General features: G+C 41.2%; 1 long non-coding RNA gene across 2 annotated transcripts; it reads right to left on the bottom strand.

The window, feature by feature from the left end:
* Nucleotides 1–262: 262 nt before the first annotated feature.
* LOC144585894 (uncharacterized) lies at nucleotides 263–15,759 on the bottom strand. 2 transcript variants are annotated; one of them, XR_013540501.1, is made up of 2 exons: nucleotides 10,485–15,759; nucleotides 263–9,464 (listed from the first exon to the last, which is right to left on the bottom strand). It is a non-coding gene; the product is annotated as an uncharacterized LOC144585894 (long non-coding RNA). The 2 variants fall into 2 exon arrangements; XR_013540502.1 differs by having other exon boundaries at nucleotides 11,107–15,759.
* Between the last annotated feature and the right edge of the window lie 3,019 nt (nucleotides 15,760–18,778).

The raw sequence follows: 18,778 nt of genomic DNA, 5'->3' as shown, positions 1-18,778 counted from the left end.
TCCTCATCAAACTCTTGGCCATCTCCCTCTGTTAGAATTGTGTGGGCCACATGGCTTGCCCTTCACCCTCTAAAACAGTGATGGTGAACACGTGGAATGTGTGCCACAGCTGGCACACAGAGCCCTCTCTGTGGGCTTATGAGCCATAAGCTGCCATCGAGAAATACTTACCCGTCCTTCGATTCCGGATTTTGGCACCGCCAATTGCTGGTGCAGTGGTCTAGCAGAGGGGTGCAGTGGCGGCCTTTACCAGTATAGCCCGACAGGGGATTGGAGGACCAGTAAGTATTTCTCTGTTAATACCGCCCCTAGGAAATAAAGAAACAAGCATTCAACCCTTGCAATGCAGGGGCAGATGTTTTTAAATAAGTTGGTTTTCTGCTGCAGTTTAAGCATTCAGGCTCAAAAAAGTTCACCAACAGTGCTCTAAAAGTTCTTGCTGCTCTCAGCAGGAGGGGATTCTATCTCACTTCGTGGGACAAGATAATCCCCTTCTGCATATGTAGTGGAGAGGAGCTCCAGTTTGTTCCTTATCTCAGGCAGCAAAATATCTCAGGGCATCCCTCAAGAAAATGAACCAGGGATCAAAAGATCAAAGGGCAAGTGTGCCTAGCTGAAATGAACCTCTAGTGCTGTAATACAGGGGTGGGTAAACTCTGGCTCCTGGACACACTGTGGGCTACAGCAGCTCCCAGAAACAAAACTGGAAGTGACTAGGACTCAAACTTCTCTGGGTGGTGGGGAGAATAATGCAAGGTGCAAGAACCTCTGTGCCTTGTTCTGAAGGAGAACTGAGAGTTCTAGAAAGAATCCCTGCTCTAAATACTTTTCAACAAGAACTGAGGTGAGGCATTGTCACAGACTCATGTTCATGAAACCTTCAAGGCTGAACTATCCACCCACCCCTCCCCAGGTAGCTGTCTTTTTTTTTTTGCCCCACTTCCCCATAACTCAAACCTTTTAAAAGCATAGCTTGGCCAAGGAGAACTGGGATACAAAAGAACGATTGGGTTTCCGTCTTTACAAAGCCATTTCAATGTTGATTAATGCAAGGCCCTGGAACATAAAGTTCCTTTCCTGTATTATTTGCTACTACAAATCTCCACTGAACTTTGGTGGTTTTATTGGTGCTCCAAAATAGCTCCCGCCAATCCATCTGACATGGTTAGCAAACTCTGGAGTCATGCTTCAGTGTTTCTCTCTTGGAAAGACAAGATGTTTTGTCCTGGCCTATATTATGTAACTATAAAAACCATGGAAAGTATATTTTCAAAGAATTCTTTCTTATTAAACCATCAGAAAGTAATCACAACCACTTGTTCTTGAGCATTTCTCAGTGCAGTTGGTACACTCTATCTTTCACACTCCACAGATATTTCCAAAGGAAAGGTAAAGGGGTGTAGCAAGGAAAGCAACTGAGCCCAGACATGTCACTCTTTCGGACAGCCATGTTGGCTGAGGAATTCTGGGAGTTCTGTTTGAAAAGGCAACAAACTGGGGAGATAAAAACCCATGCAGATGACCTCTCCTCTCTTTGTCTATGGCTCGTTTGTCCAGCCAAGTGCTGAGAGGAGTTTTACCTACAGATCAGGAGATGTTTAGTAAAACATAATAACAATCAAAGCATAAAGCAAAAATATGAACAAAGAAACACTTGGCTCTAAATAACATTACAACCATAAGTCTGTTTATTCAGAGATACACCCTAATGTATGCAAATGTAATAAGGCCAAGTGTAATCTGAACCAGATCATGGAAATGAATGGAACTTCTTACTCAAAAAATTAATGTTCCATTGATTTCAATAGGTCAGTTTTGGATGGGTCTAGAGTTTGATTTAGCCCAATGTTGTTGTTTAGTCATTAAGTCATGTCTGACTCTTCGTGCCCCATGGACCAGAGCATGTCAGGGGGGTCTTGACAGGGGGAGCATGACAGGGGGGTCTTCCACTGCCTCCCAGAGTTGGGTCAAATTCATATTGGTAGCTTCGATGACACTGTCTAACCATCTCGTCCTCTGTCGTCCCCTTCTACTCTTGTTCTCACACTTTCCAACATCAGGGTCTTTTCCAGGGGTCTTCTCTTCTCATGAGATGGCCAAAGTATTGGAGCCTCAGCTTCAGGATCTGTCCTTCCAGTGAACACTCAGGGTTGACTTCCTTCAAAATGGATAAGTTTGTTCTCCTCGCAGTCCAGTGGACTCTCAAGAGTCTCCTTCAGCACCACAATTCAAAAGCGCTCATTCTTCTTTATGGTCCAGGTCTCACTTCCATACATCGCTACTGGAAAAACCATAGCTTGGACTATGTGAACCTTTGTTGGCAAGGTGGTGTCTCTGCTTTTTAAGATGCTATCTAGGTTTCCATTGCTTTCCTCCCAAAAAGCAGGCATCTTTGAATTTCATGGGTGCTGTCACCATCTGCAATGATCATGCAGCCCAAGAAAGTAAAATCTGTCACTGCCTCCATATCTTCCCCTTCTATTTGCCAGGAGGTGATGGAACCAGTGGCCATGATCTTAGTTTTTGGTTTTTTTTGATGTTGAGCTTCAGACCATTTTTGTGCTCTCTTCTTTCACCCTCATTAAGAGATTCTTTAATTCCTCCTTGCTTTCTGCCATCAGAGTGATATCATCTGCATATATGAGGTTGTTGATATTTCTTTCGGCAATCTTTATTCCAGCTTGGGATTCATCCGGTCCTGCCTTTTGCATGATGTATTCTGAATAGAAGTTAAATAAGCAGGGAGATAATATACAGCCTTGTCGTACTCCTTTCCCAATTTTGAACCAATCAGTTGTTTCATATCTAGTTCTAACTGTTGCTTCCTGTCCCACATATAGATTTCTCAGGAGATAGATAAGGTGGTCAGACACTCCCATTTCTTGAAGAACTTGCCATAGTTTGTTGTGGTCTACACCAGTGGTTCTTAACCTTTGTTACTCAGGTGTTTTTGAACTGCAACTCCCAGAAACTTCAGCCAGCAGAGCTGATGGTGAAGGCTTCTGGGAGTTGCAATCCAAAAACATCAGAGTAACAAAGGTTAAGAACCAGTGATCTACACAGTCAAAGGCCTTTGCATAGTCAATGAAGCAGAAGTAGATGTTTTTCTGGAACTCTCCTTTTTTCTCCATAATCCAGTGCATGTTAGCAATTTGGTCTCTAGTTCCTCTGCCCCTTTGAAATCCAGCTTGTACTTCTGGGAGTTATTGGTCCACATACTGCCGAAGCCTATCTTGTAGGATTTTGAGCTTAACCTTGCTAGTGTGTGAAATGAGTCTTGCCTTCAATTAAATATGGCAGCCTAAAGAATCACTTCTTTATTGTTATAATGAATCAAGCTAATTTCTTATCCCCTTGCTACTGAGCGGAAAGCTTTGGGTGTCTACGTTAGCAAGGATAGTCCTAGTTATTTTCGCAACAGCTTAAACATGGGAAAGTAGGTGGAGGAGTGCACACACACCTAGTCCCACATGCATAGGGGCTTAAGATAAAAGGTAAAGGCTCTGCTTGACATTTAGTCCAGTCGTGTCTGACTCTAGGGCAGGGGTGGGCAAAATGCGTTCCTCTAGATGTTGCTGAACTGCAACTCCCATAATTCCTAGCCCACACAGCCAATGGTGAGGAGATTTGGGCCTACCCCACACAGCCAGTAGTGTGAGGAGAGTTGGGCCTAGCCCACACAGTGAGGAATGTTGGGATTTGCAGTTCAGGAACATCTGGAGGGCCGCACTTTGCCCAGGTCTGCTCTAGGAGGTGGTGCTCATCCCTGTTTCCAAGCCGTAGAGCCAGAGTTTGTCCGAAGACAGTTTCTGTGGTTCCTAGACATGGAACGCCATTACCTTCCCACCATGGTGGTACCTATTTATCTACTCGCATCTTTACATGCTTTCGAACTGCTAGGTTGGCAGGAGCTGGGACATGTGATGGGAGCTCACTCCATCGCATGGATTTGATCTTACGACTGCTGGTCTGAAGGTCTTAAGGAAGCTCCCAAGTGTGTCCAGGTGAACACACAGAAGCTGCCACATACTGTAGGAAAAGCCTGTCTTTAAGCAGAAAAACAGCATAGGGTTTCTGCTTGCAGACAAGATTTTATGGATGTTTGATCAATATACTTAAATATCTTCACACCTTTAGAAATGGGAGACCCATGGCCTTACAATAGAATGAAGTATTAATTGGCATGACTGAAGACATATGGAGGAGGTCCAAACCAAACAATGTGATGCTTAAGAATAATATACTGGATATTTTCCATCTTCACTGCTTGTATCAAAAGATGGACAACTTCTTATGTCTTGTCAGGAGAAGACTCCCTATGTTCTAGAATGGTTGAATATGCTGCAGACTAACTACAGGGCAGACAGTAATGACTGAGACATCTTGATTCTGGTATTTTAGCAAGGTTACTCATATTTTTAGACCTTGTGTCTCTTTCTTTTTGGCTAGTCAGCAGAGAACGTTTCCAAAGCATATACTGCTTTATTGTATCTCGAGAGATGCTTTGTGGGGTCTAAGCTTCTAAACAGACATTTGCACTATGGGTAATAAATGATTGCTCAGAAGAAGAAAAATGGGAGCAAGATATAATTTGTTTAACATCCTTAATGTCCAGTTTGACTTCATTGAGAACAATGAAGCATCACCTATTTTATTTTACCACATGTCTTTGGGGTGCGAAAAGAGGAAATGAAGCAATGGTTTCTGGCAACAGCAATAACTCCAAGCAATTTCGTTCTGATTAGTAATGATATCAACCCATGTTAGAGACCTTTAATAGACATCTTTGATGAGTAGTCAAAGGCATGTGCAAGTTATTTGTTTGTCAGATTTACTGTCTCAAGTGAATGCATGCTATCTTAGATCATTTTGTAAGTATCATAACATTTCTCACGTTTCCTGCTTATGGATTATATTACATTAAGAGTCCTGCTACATGGTTCAAGAAACGGATGAAATTCTAATTTTTAACCAGTTATTGGCAGGACATTACAGTATCCAAAGGAACTTAAACTTCCAATACGTCATGCTATTTTCAATTTCTAATTTAGATCTTGATCAGCATTTCAAGTCGAAGTCCGATTTGCAGCACATAAAAATGAACTTCTTACCCCTGACTTCAAAAGAAATCCTTATTATTATCATATCTGGAAGTCATTTTTATTTTTAACATGTTTGGTATCTCTATCAGTCCTAGTATAGTAATACATTGATCAGATTTTCCTTGTTTTTATGATACATTTGTTACAGTTGTGAAAACAGGAAGATAATAACTAGAAAGGGGGCAAAATCCAGTTCTTTGTTTAAATGTATATTATTTGTCTAAATGAGAAAAAATGTACTGTGTGATGTACAATCTACACTAAACTACAAAGGAATTGGAAATCCAGATGTGGTCACAGAAACTACTTCTTCATACCAAGATCAACCCCTTGGGGCTAGGGCAGGTCTCTGATCTATTCTGAACTCATAGATCTCAAATAGGTACTTGATTATTGATTCAGATCAGAAAACAGACACCAGTGCAGATGGTAAAGCCACTGAGACACAGAACTGTGGTTGTTCAAAGCATAATTACTTCTGCTTTATAGTGTTCGAAGCAATAAAAGGGTACTGAGAATGATTGATAGCTGAAGTGAACTGGGGATACTTGATTAAGTTCCCAGACAATTTACTGCACCTATTCCATAAGAATAAATTTCTAAGGATGAAAGTTGTATTTGGCCAGAGGGTCATAAAAAGATGCATGCATCACTTATGACCACCATGCTTAAGCATGACATGAAAGGTACAAGGGCCTCATGATGGGAATTTCTTCACCAATATTTGTTGGTTCTTTCTGGAAGCCTAAGAAATGGAAAAACAAGATGAGCAATAGTTTGTACTCCCATTAGTTTCTCAACTACATATGGACTCTGTTCAGTTTTCCAGACAGTGAGATTTGCTCGTACTATTTGATGGCCTTTGTAATGTTTGTTATCATTTTAGGCAACAAGAATAACTTTATAAATATATCTGAAGATCAAATAAAATAGCTTATGCTTGTGAACTGGTACAATAAAAATCAGGGCAGTGTACGATTATGATGTTGGGGTTCCAGTCCTTAGCACAAGTGTAACCTCTGTGATGTTCCTTCATGTATGCTGAGTCAGAGAGTACTTTGAGACAGCCAATACATCAGGGGAATGAAACATATAAATGAATTTTGTTTGTTTGTTTTTCCCGTTTGTGTAGAGTTGGACACTCTTATCTGCAGGATCAGTATCCACTGATTCATTTATCCACAGTTTGAAAATTTTAAAAGTTGGGCTATATTCAGAAGTTTAATCCATGCACAATTAGAATCACATGAGGGACAATGTAGGCAAGTATAGTGCCTTTCCCCCTCTGTCACTGTAACAATTGCCCACAACATGTGAGAGGATGAATGCTTGCAACGGAGAGCTTCCTATATCATGTAGATGCCCTGAATTTCCAGGGTTCAGAATCACACATGGAGTCTATACAATTTGGCAACAGTACAGTGGCTTATTCATGTCTATTCCCCTCATGTGAATCAAACTATGTGACTGATGAGATGCAAAAATCAGGAAGCATTTTGGTTCAGTGATTCCATTTCTATCTGGGAGGCAGACTCCAGAAGATGATACTAAGGAACTGTTACTCTGCAACATGTTGTTTCAACCACCAGGTTCTCCAGAGCAGTATTCTGATCCCATGCTATCATCTAGCCCACTGGTTCTTAACCTTGGGTTACTCAGGAGTTTTGGACTGCAACTCCCAGAAGCCTTCACCACCAACTGTGCTGGCTGGGGTTTCTGGGAGTTGCAGTTCAAAAACATCCGAGTAACAAAGGTTAAGAACCACTGATCTAGCCAAAACACAATTCTCATTGTGTTAACTGCTTGGAATCACATTGAAGTTTAATCCAGAGACCATGAAGAAGTTGTGGGAAATGGGTTGGGGAGGACCATGAAAGTGATATTGATCCAATTCTGGTTGCGCTCCATTTATTTCTGATGTTTAGGGCTTGGCATTTTTCTTGAGTTTGCATCTTCTTTATGATACTCAAGTGGTAATAAGTCACCTTCATTTCTTTAGTTTGTCTTTACTTATAATTGTGCTTCACCAACTTCAGTTGGTGAATCAGCTGTACTCCCTTCTGTTCTTTGGTAACAGCCAAACTGGGTAGCCCTTCCGGCAATGGGATTCTGCGACCTGTAGTCCAAATGAATAACTTTACCAGGCTCTGGCCACTACACATTATACATGTGGCTGCCCTTGAAAAAAACTCCAGTTCAAGAAAACACAGCAGCCAAGCTGTTAACTGAGGCTTGCCTTAAAAGTCTTTACCACAAATGATCCGGTTTAATCCATCTGCTTTCTTGTTACAGCCAGTGGCAACATCCATCTAGATACTTTGATGCTGTGCATGACTTACAGATAAGGAGATATACATATATTTGTCTATATTTGTGTGTTTATGCCTTCAAGTCAGAGGTAACGTGGCAATCCTAATAGAACTTTCAAGTTAAGTGAGATATTTATTTAAGGAGTGGATTTACCAGTCTCTCTCTCTCTCTCTCTCTCTCTCACACACACACACACACACACACAATGGTGTAGAGGAGGGCCTTCTGCCCTGTGGCACTCACTGATACTCCATGAGATCAGGCAGTGTAGAGTGTTTTTGCCATTGTCAACTGAAGTCTTGTTCTGAAGTCTTGTTCGTTTGCCTAAAAACTTTTCTGGATCATTGTTGCCATTAATTGTTCGATAAATTGGTTTTATTGTATCGTGGTGCATTTATTGCAAACTGTTTTGGGACTAAACAAATGAGAAACAGTTTTAACATATGTATTCTCAAAGTTTTAACATAATTAAAGTAAGTCTTGCAGTCTCCTACTTATCATACTTATCATGTGGGCAACTGAAGATCTACAAGCCATCTGGACACATGTGCATATTGCATACACCAAGGTGAGCAACTGTGGCCTTCCAGATGTTTTGGGGCCAACTTCCATAACTTCTCGCCATTGGCTTTGGTACTTTAGGTTGGTGGGAGTTGCAGCTGAAGGACACTGGGAAGGCTGCAGTTGCCCACCAATTTGCAGGAATGGTTCACAAATCCATCAATGTGGCCTATGGGAAATCCAAGGCATCAAAACAGCTGATTCAAAACATGGTAATCTGAAAGAGATGGAAACATGCAAAAAACAAAGGTACCCTTTGCGTTGCTTTCAGAATCTCAGACAAGTGAGAAAGAAGCTTTTGAAGACAGTTCATAGCAAAATGACTATGGACAAAGTGCTGATTTGTTCATTAGGTACAGTTCTAACAAGCAACTCATTCCTTTCATTATTAGCTTTTCTTGTGGGAAATGATGTTTGGCTTTCTTGGGTTCTGGTTGACTCAAAGTCTCCTTATGTGTAAACCATTACTCTTCAGTTACAACATTTGTTGCTTCCTGTTAGTCAGAATAAACTGGCCAAGACTAAACAGCACGGAGGAATTATGTAGTCCATGAATTTATTACAGACACCTACAAACAAGTGGAACATTATTCTAAAGTGCCAAAGAATCCCTGTTTTTTCATTGAGGGATACAAATATCTCCTCTGCTCTCTGTAAGCTCTCCTTCTTCCTGGAACAGTACATTCTCTCTGCAGTTAGCTACCTGCATGTAAACATGAAAATGTGAAATGCAGAATAGTCTGAATTATCTGTTACATAAAGGTCATTAGACTTGCTGAGGCTATTGATTCCTGAGACTAACGCAGCTCTGTTCTGTTTATATAGAAACAAATAGCTTGACCACAATCCAGTTAAAACCAAGAAGGGGGATCTAAGTCAATTGGCAGCCCAGTCCTGTGGCTAAAACCCCACACAATTAGCTATTAGTGCTACTGTGCAGGTCCTTCAGATTGCGTGCTGCTCGAGGCTTTCATAAGATTACACTCCCGTCCCAGAAGCCAGGATTTTTGGTGACTGATGACTCCTCGATCTGGAAACTGCAAGCTTTTTCTTCTCTCTGGCGCTGAAAACAGATTCACAGGGTGAAAGCTCAGAAGTCGAGAGAGGTTTCAAAGCTGCCTCGACCATTATGTTAATCATGCCACTGTGCTTGCTGGTGTGTGTCTGGGTGGGTGGGTTTGCGTGCGCCACTCCATGTCTGAATCAAATGTGGCATCTACCGTATCAATGGGATTTTTGAGCCCTCATTGCTGTTGTCCACTGTGGCAAACTGCCCAGGTGTGTTTCCCAGCCCTTCGGGGCAGGTTTTGAGGACATGTGAGGCTCTGTAGGAGGCAAGGGAGATTGTCTTCCTCCTTCTCTGTGAGCAGCAGTTGCCTCTCCAGTGGGAGCACATTGTTGGACGCCAGCCCAGATTCCTTCTGAAATCTCTAGAAGTTAAATCTCTTACCAGGGTGTGGATAGTTCTTGTTTGTGTATGCACCCGTTAACCTGCAATTAACCAATTACACACAATTAAGTTCTTTCAGCATTAACAGCAATATTGCGACTGTAACTTCATGATGGATGATACTTTCTTTGAGTAACATTTTAGTTATTCTTGTACTGGCCACTGGAATAATAAATCCTCCACCCAGTTCCAGGTTGCGGCTGGGCAGTTTCTATAGGATGATTTGTATTTATAAACAAACTAAGAAATAACAAACAAACAAACAAAACCCTTCATTCCTTTTTGTGCCTGAGCATGACTGGACCTATGGCTGGAATAAATCAATACATAATACCACAAAAGGAGAAGAGACTTATTATGATAAGGGCAGTTCTCCTTATGGGGTTGTTACTAGAGGTAGGCACATACCATATCTTGGTGATTTGGTATTTGATGGTTTGGGCCCACAGGTGCCCTCTCAGAGGAGGAGGCAGGGCAGGGAAATCTACAACACTGCTTCTGATTGGATACCCGTGGGAGGAGGCTGGGTGCGGAATCCAAGGTGGCCACACTATACCTGTGGGCCTGATCTGTCAAACCATGCTGCACCAGGGCGCAAGTCACCTCTTATCTTCAACAGTGGAAGAGTGGAGGTTATGAAATCAAGGGGCAAAATTGCAGTGATCCTCTAGATCAGTGGTTCTTAACCTGGGCAACGAAAAGGTGCAACGCAGGGGCGAAGGGACAGAAGGGGGGTGATATGGGGCGATGGAGTGAATCAAACCTGAGAAGGCGGCTGCAGCCAATGGTGCTGGCAGTGGATCTGGCAGGCAGATCCAGAGCAGCTGGTGCTGGCAACAGATCCGGTGCCGCCACACCACTGCCACCACGGGTAACTTCCTCAGTGGCTCAAGGGGGCAATTCTTTCAAAAAGGTTAAGAACCACTGCTCTAGATCACTGGATCTATCTGGGTCCTGATGCTTCCTGGTTTTGTAGTTATGTTTTAGGCTTCAGTCTTAAATATGGAGGTAGAAAGACATTTCTTCACAAGTTTATTCATCTAGAAGTAATATGGCAATACCTTTAAATTTATGTTGAAGCACAGAAGACAACTGAGGTTCCGTCATGTCTTTTAAAATCTCTTCACTTCCCTTTGATAATCCAAAGCACACCATCAGAATATTATTTTCTTTTCTTTCTCCACAAGTCAGAGGGCATATTCTGTCCTGTTCTGTTCTAGGAAGGAGCCGATCCCTCTTTTGATGGCTTTCCCAGTTCTCATAAGTAATGACCGTAAATTCAATGGGACCCATGTCCAAGAAAGTGTTCTCCAGTAACATCTACTCTATTATGTTGTGTATCCACAAAGGAAAAAAACAGAATGTTAGACTCAGATAGAGCAGATCAATTGAATCAAAGCATATATATTTATGTATATACACAACATAGTGGTTTTTTTTAAAAAATGTTTTACTGTTTTTGTTCTTCTGGATACTGAGATACTTATCAATACAGAAGAAAAACCTATCAGTTTTTTTTTTAAAAAAATAGGACTTGGCAAACAAAAACTTTTACAACTAGACAGTGCCCTCTGGTGTTTTTACTGCATTCTTCTTTCAGGAATAGTGATAATCAGGAAACTCATAAATCCTAAGGATTAGGGTGAAATGAAATTTAATACAAAGCTATCTAACCATACTTACCAAACATATATGTACATCAGGACTCAATTATTCTTTGGTTTTCACACTTTCCAGCATTCTGTTATGCAGATCCAAAAAAATGCCTACAAGATACATACAGTACGGAAACTGCATATTAAAACATACTCCACAATTTAATTCTGACCTACTATCTCTGACAGCAATACAGTCCCTAACCTTCAGGACATGTAAAAGGAGATAATGAAAAGTCTACAATTAATGTGGAAGAAGTCATGTTCCAGAAAGTAAATACTAGACATATGTTATTTTTTTTCTTTTTTCTTTTGTTTTGTACTCTAAATCTCAGAATTCTCCATTCTGGGAGTTCCACCTGTCAGACCCCCCCCCCCCTAAACTGTACTCGCACAAAGTGCCAGGGCAACTTCCTCTTTTAACATGCATTTACTCCACAGCTCGGTCTGTCCTAAGCCATGAGGCCTTGCAGCCTGACCTTTCTCACAGGTGAGCACAATTTAGGGGTGGGTCTAGCAGATAGAACAAGTAGGTAGAATGGAGAATTCTGGAATCTGGAGAACAAAACAAACAGCACATCCCTAGTAAGTAGACCAAGTGATAACTCTTGTTATTCAATTAAGAACTGGGGCACAGAACTGCAGTTTTAAACAAGAAGAAAAGTGTGTGGGGGGGGGAATGCCTAATTGACAAATATAATAAAAGGAGTAGTATTTATTTATTTATTCTATTTATATCCTGCCTATCTGGTAACATGACCACTCTAGGCGGCTCACAACATCATAATACAATAATAGAATAATAACAGCAGCAATAAAAAAAGAATTATTACAATCAATATTAAAATAGTACAATGCCAATACAAAATAAGGAAAGATACTGGGAATCTGTTTGGCAACAAATCTTGGTTTTAAAAAAATAACACATGGAAGAGGCATTTTGTAAAGATTGTTGTTTCTGGTGAGCCCTGGGCCACCAAAAAAGGTCTTGGAAGTTGCATATGTTCCACAGGCCATGTGTTGCTCACAGTTCCTGTAGATGCTGTTGCCTTCAAGAGCTACCATCCCTGACTATTGACCACATTGGCTGAAGGTGATACGAGTTGTATGTAACTAGGAAGATCAAGGTAAGACCGGGCCAATATTTGTATTTGATTCTTTAGGGGCAAAAACTGAAATATACCTGCTACAATAAATGTACATTCATGTGACCCTTCTATTTTTTCTTTTTAGACCACTAAGGAATATAATTCACTTAATTTGGGAGTGATCAAATATATACTTACATGTCACAAGTTTTGGGTTCAATCCTGAGATGTAACAACACTTACATAAGTGTTCTTCATTTACCAAGTTCTTTTTTCCCCCCAGTGGGTCTACCTTAGTTGCAACTAATAGCTGATTTTAGCCCAATGTCCTTAGATTGCCTGATACAGACTTACGAAACAAGTCTACAGCAGTTTACATCCTGTCATTAAAATGTAAATAGAATAAAAATATATTTTTAATTGAAATCCATTGAAGATAGAAAAGTATTCTGCATCTTGTTCATTTCATAATCTACTTATTGAAATTGCAACATTTATTTACCTTCTTGGTATGGGGAACAATTCTTTCATTCACAAAAGCCACATTGAAGCTGCTGAAAAGGCACTTCAGCTGAAGCCCTGTTTTTATATATGATTAATAGCATTATATTTAGGACATTTTATGACATGGATTTACATGACGACACTTACTTCATTTCGGACCTCAGACGCTGACTAACAAAAATGCCGTTGACTAGCATGACCGTATTTATCATTTGCGGGGGGAAATATCATTGACTGTAAATAGCAAAATACATTTACGGCGGCCGTTATTTATGCGTTGCTCTGTAATTGACCTACAATGTGGCTGTTGAATTTCCAGGAAGTGTTTGCTGAGATGCAGGCAAGGTCATATTCATAAGGTGTCTGCTTGAACCTCATTAATTAGTGGGAAAAACAGGGTAGCCCCACTACTTGTGAATCATGTCTGCTGACATTTGCTTGTGGCAACAGCTCATCTTCTCCACACTTCGAGCCACATTGGTCAGTCTACCTGTTCATTTCTCAGGTCGTCCTGTGGGGACCATTCCATAGAATATAAACGAAACCAATTCTGCGCTTTTTTTCCCCTCTTCTTCCTCTTCACAGGCTTCACCACATGGTGTTACAGTAGATCCATAAATAACTGCATTACATTCTGATTCAAGATTTATTTTCCACCAACTAATGACAGGTTACATGAGTCACTCTGTCAACATTTCCTTTTTTTGCTCTTTTAAATGTCAAGGGAAAATAGGCATCATAAATATTTACATCCCTCCCTTTATATCCTCTAAAAATATGGGGGGGGGGGGGGAGAGGTTTCTACACCAGGGATGTTTCCTTATAAGGTATTTAGGAGTCAGATACCCTGATTTGTTCACAGCATTTTACACAATGTCCAGGCCACAACGTTTTCCATTAGAAACCCTGTCCTCCACTGTTTTCTCATTCCCATCTGCTTACTAAATAAATAAATAAATGAACAAACAAACAAACAAACACTGTTAAAAGGGAAAGTTAAAAGAGCTACTCCATGTCTTTTGGTTGTTAGTGTTCAGAGCCATTTGTTGAGTTGTTATGTAACAAGTAGCTTACAGCAACCATTATAAGGTTTTCAAGTCCTGTGAGATGTTCACGGAATAGTTTATCACTGTCACCCACCAGTGAGCTTCCATGGTCAAGTGGAGATTTGAATTGAGATCTCCTGAGTCCTACTCCAACGCTGGATGCACTACAGCTTGGTGACTCTTTCTTGAGAGTTACTCCCATATTAGTGTTAAATACTTATTACTTCATAGGAGTCTTTTTATGTTGTTATGTGCCATCAAGTCACCTCCAATTTATGGCAAACCATTGAATAAGGGACCTCCCTTATTAACTCCAGTAAACTCAAAGCTGTGGTTTCCTTTATGAAGTCTATCAATCCTATGTTCGGTCTTCCTCTTGCTGCCTTCAGCTTTTCCTAGCATTACTGTCTTTTCCAACACGTTCTGCCTTCTCAGGATGTACCAAAAGTACAACTGCTTCGGTTTCATCATTTTTCCTTCAAGAGACAGTTCAGGCTTGATCTGATCTTTTTTATTTCAAAAAAGTCAAAAATACATACTAGGTCCAGTCTTTCCAAATGTTGTGCATGGCAGATGACCAATGGCCATACCAGCTGAGGATGACAAGTGGTCACCAGATTGAGAAAGACTGTTTTTTTTCACAGTTTTCTCAGAACTTGGAAATGTTCCTTTTCTTCTCTTTCTTTTTCTTTGATTTTTCTTCCTTCCTTTCTCCCCTCCCTCCCTCCTCTTTTTTCTTTTGACCAGGACTCCCAGAAAATAGTGGCCATGCTGACGTGATTGTGCTGAGAATTGCTTCCTAATGTCAGTATCCTGTTTGTTCATTCCACTCATGCAACAGTGTCCATTGTTCCAGTGGTTTGACTTTTCCACTACTTCCTTGAGCAAAAATAAACCCCTGTTCATTTCACAGGGCTGATTTCATGAATCCTCAGAATGGATACCAGCCAAAAACAGTAACCCCCCAAACTCTGACTTCTCAAAATTCAATATTCTCTTTTCACAAACACACAAATCACAATGGAGGAGTGTACATTTCTCAGTCTCACTAACAATAAAAGCAAAAGTGTGGTGTTGTACCGGGTCTGTCAGAGCTCCATTTATTTGGGGGCAGATATGGAATAAATTCATAGGAACTGATTCTGCATATGTGAATGCCCCATCCACATTTTAAAAAAAAATCCTGCTATCTGATACAGCACTATACCACATAGCAGGAATTTTTTTGAAAAACCACGGTTTGCCCACTTGTCCCCTCTCACTCACTTCACAACACCTTCACCTGCCCCAGTTGCCCTGCCTTGCTCACTTGCTCACCTCCTCACCTGCCAAATTGCCCCTTTGCCCATCCAGTCTTGCCCCCTCGCTTGGTGATGTCACTTCCCCACCTTCCCAATCACCCCATGCTTGTCCAGTAGTCCCCCCTGCTTACTTGTCCCTCACCTGCCCGATTGTCCCCTCACTTACCCCTTGCCCCCTTGCCCACCTGATCACTCCTTCACCTACTCAACCTCCCCTCCTCGCTTGCCCCCTCGCCTGCCCAATTGCCCCTTCACCAGCCTGGCCACCCCTTCACCTGAACAGTTGTCCCCCTCGCTTATTCACTCCTTGCCTGCTTCATCATCCCTTCACCTGCCTGGTTGCTTCCCTTAGCCTCCTTGCCTGCCTGATCACTCACCCTCTCACACACCCGCCCCACACCCTCACCTGGCCTCAGGTACCTGTCCCCTTCCTCTACCACCCTCACCCCTTACCTCTCATCTCCCTTTCTGTTCTCACCACCTCCAGCAGAGCAGACCCACCTGAGTGGAGATGATGGTGGTAGCAGTGGCATCAGGGAGCCCAACCTGACCTCTACTGCCCGAGTCTATGTTGGCAAGCCCAGTGAGCACTCTAGCTTTGCACAGTGGTGGCTGCTCTTGGTGCTGAATGGTACAGGCAGAATTCCCCATGTACCTACCGAGACAATCACTACAAAGTAGCAGCCAGTGGTGTGATGAGTACTTGCCGAAATTCTCCTTTTCTACACCTCCTTTTCTAAGTCTCATCAGCTAAGAGTCCCCTTCCGCCACCCCACCCCACCCCACCCCACCCCACCCCTGCATAAGCAAGATTTCAGGGCTTCCCATGAAAATAAGAAGGTCTTGCTTTCCAGTCTCCACTCCTTCCTTTTTTCTGTTTTCACATATTGTTCTGAACAGGAAATTGCCAAATTATAAGCCGCTCAATGCCCTTTTTGATGAATGAGGCAACTAGGCAAGGATCATAACAATCCTGCACATATTAGTTTTTATCTGCCTTTTTATTTATTTATTTATTTTTAGGTGAATCCGGTATAAATGGTCCCCAACCTTGGGCCTCCGGATGTTCTTAGACTTCGACTCCCAGAAATCCTGGCCAGCAGAGGTGGTGGTGAAGGCTTCTGGGAGCTGTAGTCTAAGAACATCTGGAGGCCCAAGGATGGGAACCACTGCTGTATAGGAAATATGCCCATTCTGTGCAGGAATTATAAAAACTCTTTGCACTTTGATATTTATTTCAGAAAACAATAATGTAAAATGTTGAAAAAAATCCCATGAAATTTCCTGTGAGATTTCTCAGGAAGGAAAAAAAATCTTGTAGAGAAATCTAACTGTGAAGAGAAAATAATAATTTCTTCACTTTATTATCAGGAGCAAGTGATTATAAGATTCATATCCCTGCAGACCACTATCCGGGCACAGATCAGTGGAGGACAGTCATTTCCAACATCCACTCCTCTTGGCATTTGCTATCACTGTTGGCAATCTCAGTTGGATTTCTACTATACAATACTGTGAGTTGACCTTTGGCCCGGAGAGTGGAACCAGTCCTTCATTGGTAGGAGCATTTTCTTAACAGCAGTTTCCTTCATGGATTGTTCCAAGTAGCAGGAGATGGGGTGGGCAAATGCTGCCATTACTGTTGCCTCCATGCACCCAGAACATCTGATCAAACAGGTTGGAACCTCCTCTTCCTCTGGTGGAACTCTTTGTTGGATCATCAGAGTCCCTTCCGCAAACAATAACTCAAAAATCCAACCTGTAGGTTTGGAACAAGCCTTGTGGATTATGTAGTCCATTTCCTCTTCAGTGAAGGAGATCTGAAGGTGCCCAGACAGGCAGCTGCTGAAAAAGAGACTAGTAACTCTCCATGCTGTCCCTTTCATTATTAGTGTTTCCTTTGCAGTTCTGTATTTAATTGTTTTATTAATTCTTTATTTGCAGCCTGTCTTACGTGAGTTTGTATTTCCACAGATTATGGGAGCCATTTAAAAGAAAAAGTACATTTTCTATATTTTGAAATTTTTTTTTTTGAAAACTATTGAGTTTTTTAAAAAAAATAGTTCTGAAGATATTCTGGTATTTCTTTGCACTTGTTCTATTGCTTAATTTTCTTCTACCTCTTCAGTCCTTGCCCACAGTGTTCAGCAGATTAGCACTGAACTGTCTCTGCTTGCTGGAGGGCAATTCTGTTTGCTCCTTCCCTAAAATAATTTAAAGCCTTTAAAGCATTTTCCGCCTACAGGAGTCTTCTAGGCCGTCAATGAGGGCATCAACATACAAGCTGGAACTCTTGGGCCCTCTCCTCTTCTTGCCTGTTGAAATCTGATGATCTGGTCCAGTGGGATAGGCGTCTAACCCAAACTCTACAAGCAAGGGATGAAATTGCAGGTGAGAACTAGCCTCAGGTGTGGAGTGTTGAAAGATAAGGAAATCATGCAAATCTAAATCAGCCTGGAATTGGGCTTCTTAGGGTGTGCCCTGCCACCTACTGGGCATTTTGAACACCAACATTTAGGGCTTCCCTTCCACTCTGAGACATTTCTAAAAATGTTTTAAGTGTTTTATTAATATGTATGCATGAAACACATATTGCAGCCTGCTTGCTGGTATAAGATCCTGCATATCTGCATCTTTCAGTGGATAGTTTAAGAAACAAGGTTTGCAGCTGGCTGAAGAGGGCAGATTCCTACCCTTTTATTTTTCCTTTCTATTCAAAAGTAAAAATAAATATATAATTTTAAAAATCCTGATTCATATCCCAGATGCCTCTACAATTATGTGACCACTGGTTATTATCTTCCCAATTGCTTTTTCAGCTTTCAGCAGGGTTTTTTTTTAATGGAATATTTTCTTCCTCTCCTGAGCTGTGCTGGCATCATTTCAGTGTCAAGCCAAACCCTAATAATTTATTAGAGCTTTTGAAGGTTGGGGATCAAGGCCTTCACAGGTTTTAATTCAATGATTTTAGTATTTGAATGTTTGACTTTGTGTTTTCAATTGTTCGATTTTAAATTGTTTTAAAAATTTTATGTTTAAGTTTGTTTTATACAGCTCTGTAACTCACCCTGAGATCATGTGATATAGAGCGGGCTATAACAAAATAAATTTAACACCTCTCTGACAGGCCCTATACTTTGTTCATTGTGCTGAAAACGCATATAGAGAGAGAAATAAAATAAAAAGAGATCACTCTTATTCTGCTGAAATATCTAGGTAGGCAACAATCAGTATTTCAGAGAATGGAGCTTCCAGATGTCACTCTTGAGACCAATCTCCCATCTACATTTCATACACAATGGACATGCCATGCTATAGTCTTCCCGTCATGCATCAATAGGTTACCTCAGTAAATGCAATTTGCCTTTTTTTTTTTTTACAAAATGAGTTCATGTGAACCATTTTTTTAAAAAAAAAATTGGTATTATCCCCTGATCACCGCTGTGGTGTAGTGTACAGAATGTCATAAACACACCCAGAAGACATGAGTTGAAATCCCTGCCTCCTTGGCCTGGTTTTGCAAATTCTGGGCCCTTCAGACAGCAAACTGGCCCAAATCCAGAATGCTAGTACTGTAATAGGAGAAAACGGACTTCCATCCTTCCCTCAGCAGCCTCCCAAGAATGCTACACAGACAGCTTGGAAATCCTTACAAAAGTTTTATTCATAGTCTAGACTGATATTGGATTTTGGTTTTACCATTTTATGCATTATTTTGTTATAGAATTTAAATATCTCTAAATACACTTAGTAATATATTA

The sequence above is a fragment of the Pogona vitticeps genome, chromosome 1, assembly GCF_051106095.1.
Source record: "Pogona vitticeps strain Pit_001003342236 chromosome 1, PviZW2.1, whole genome shotgun sequence".
NCBI classification, from domain to species: Eukaryota; Metazoa; Chordata; class Lepidosauria; order Squamata; family Agamidae; genus Pogona; species Pogona vitticeps.
Note: the sequence above shows the minus strand (reverse complement) of the source record. Positions and strands in the feature narration are given on the sequence as shown.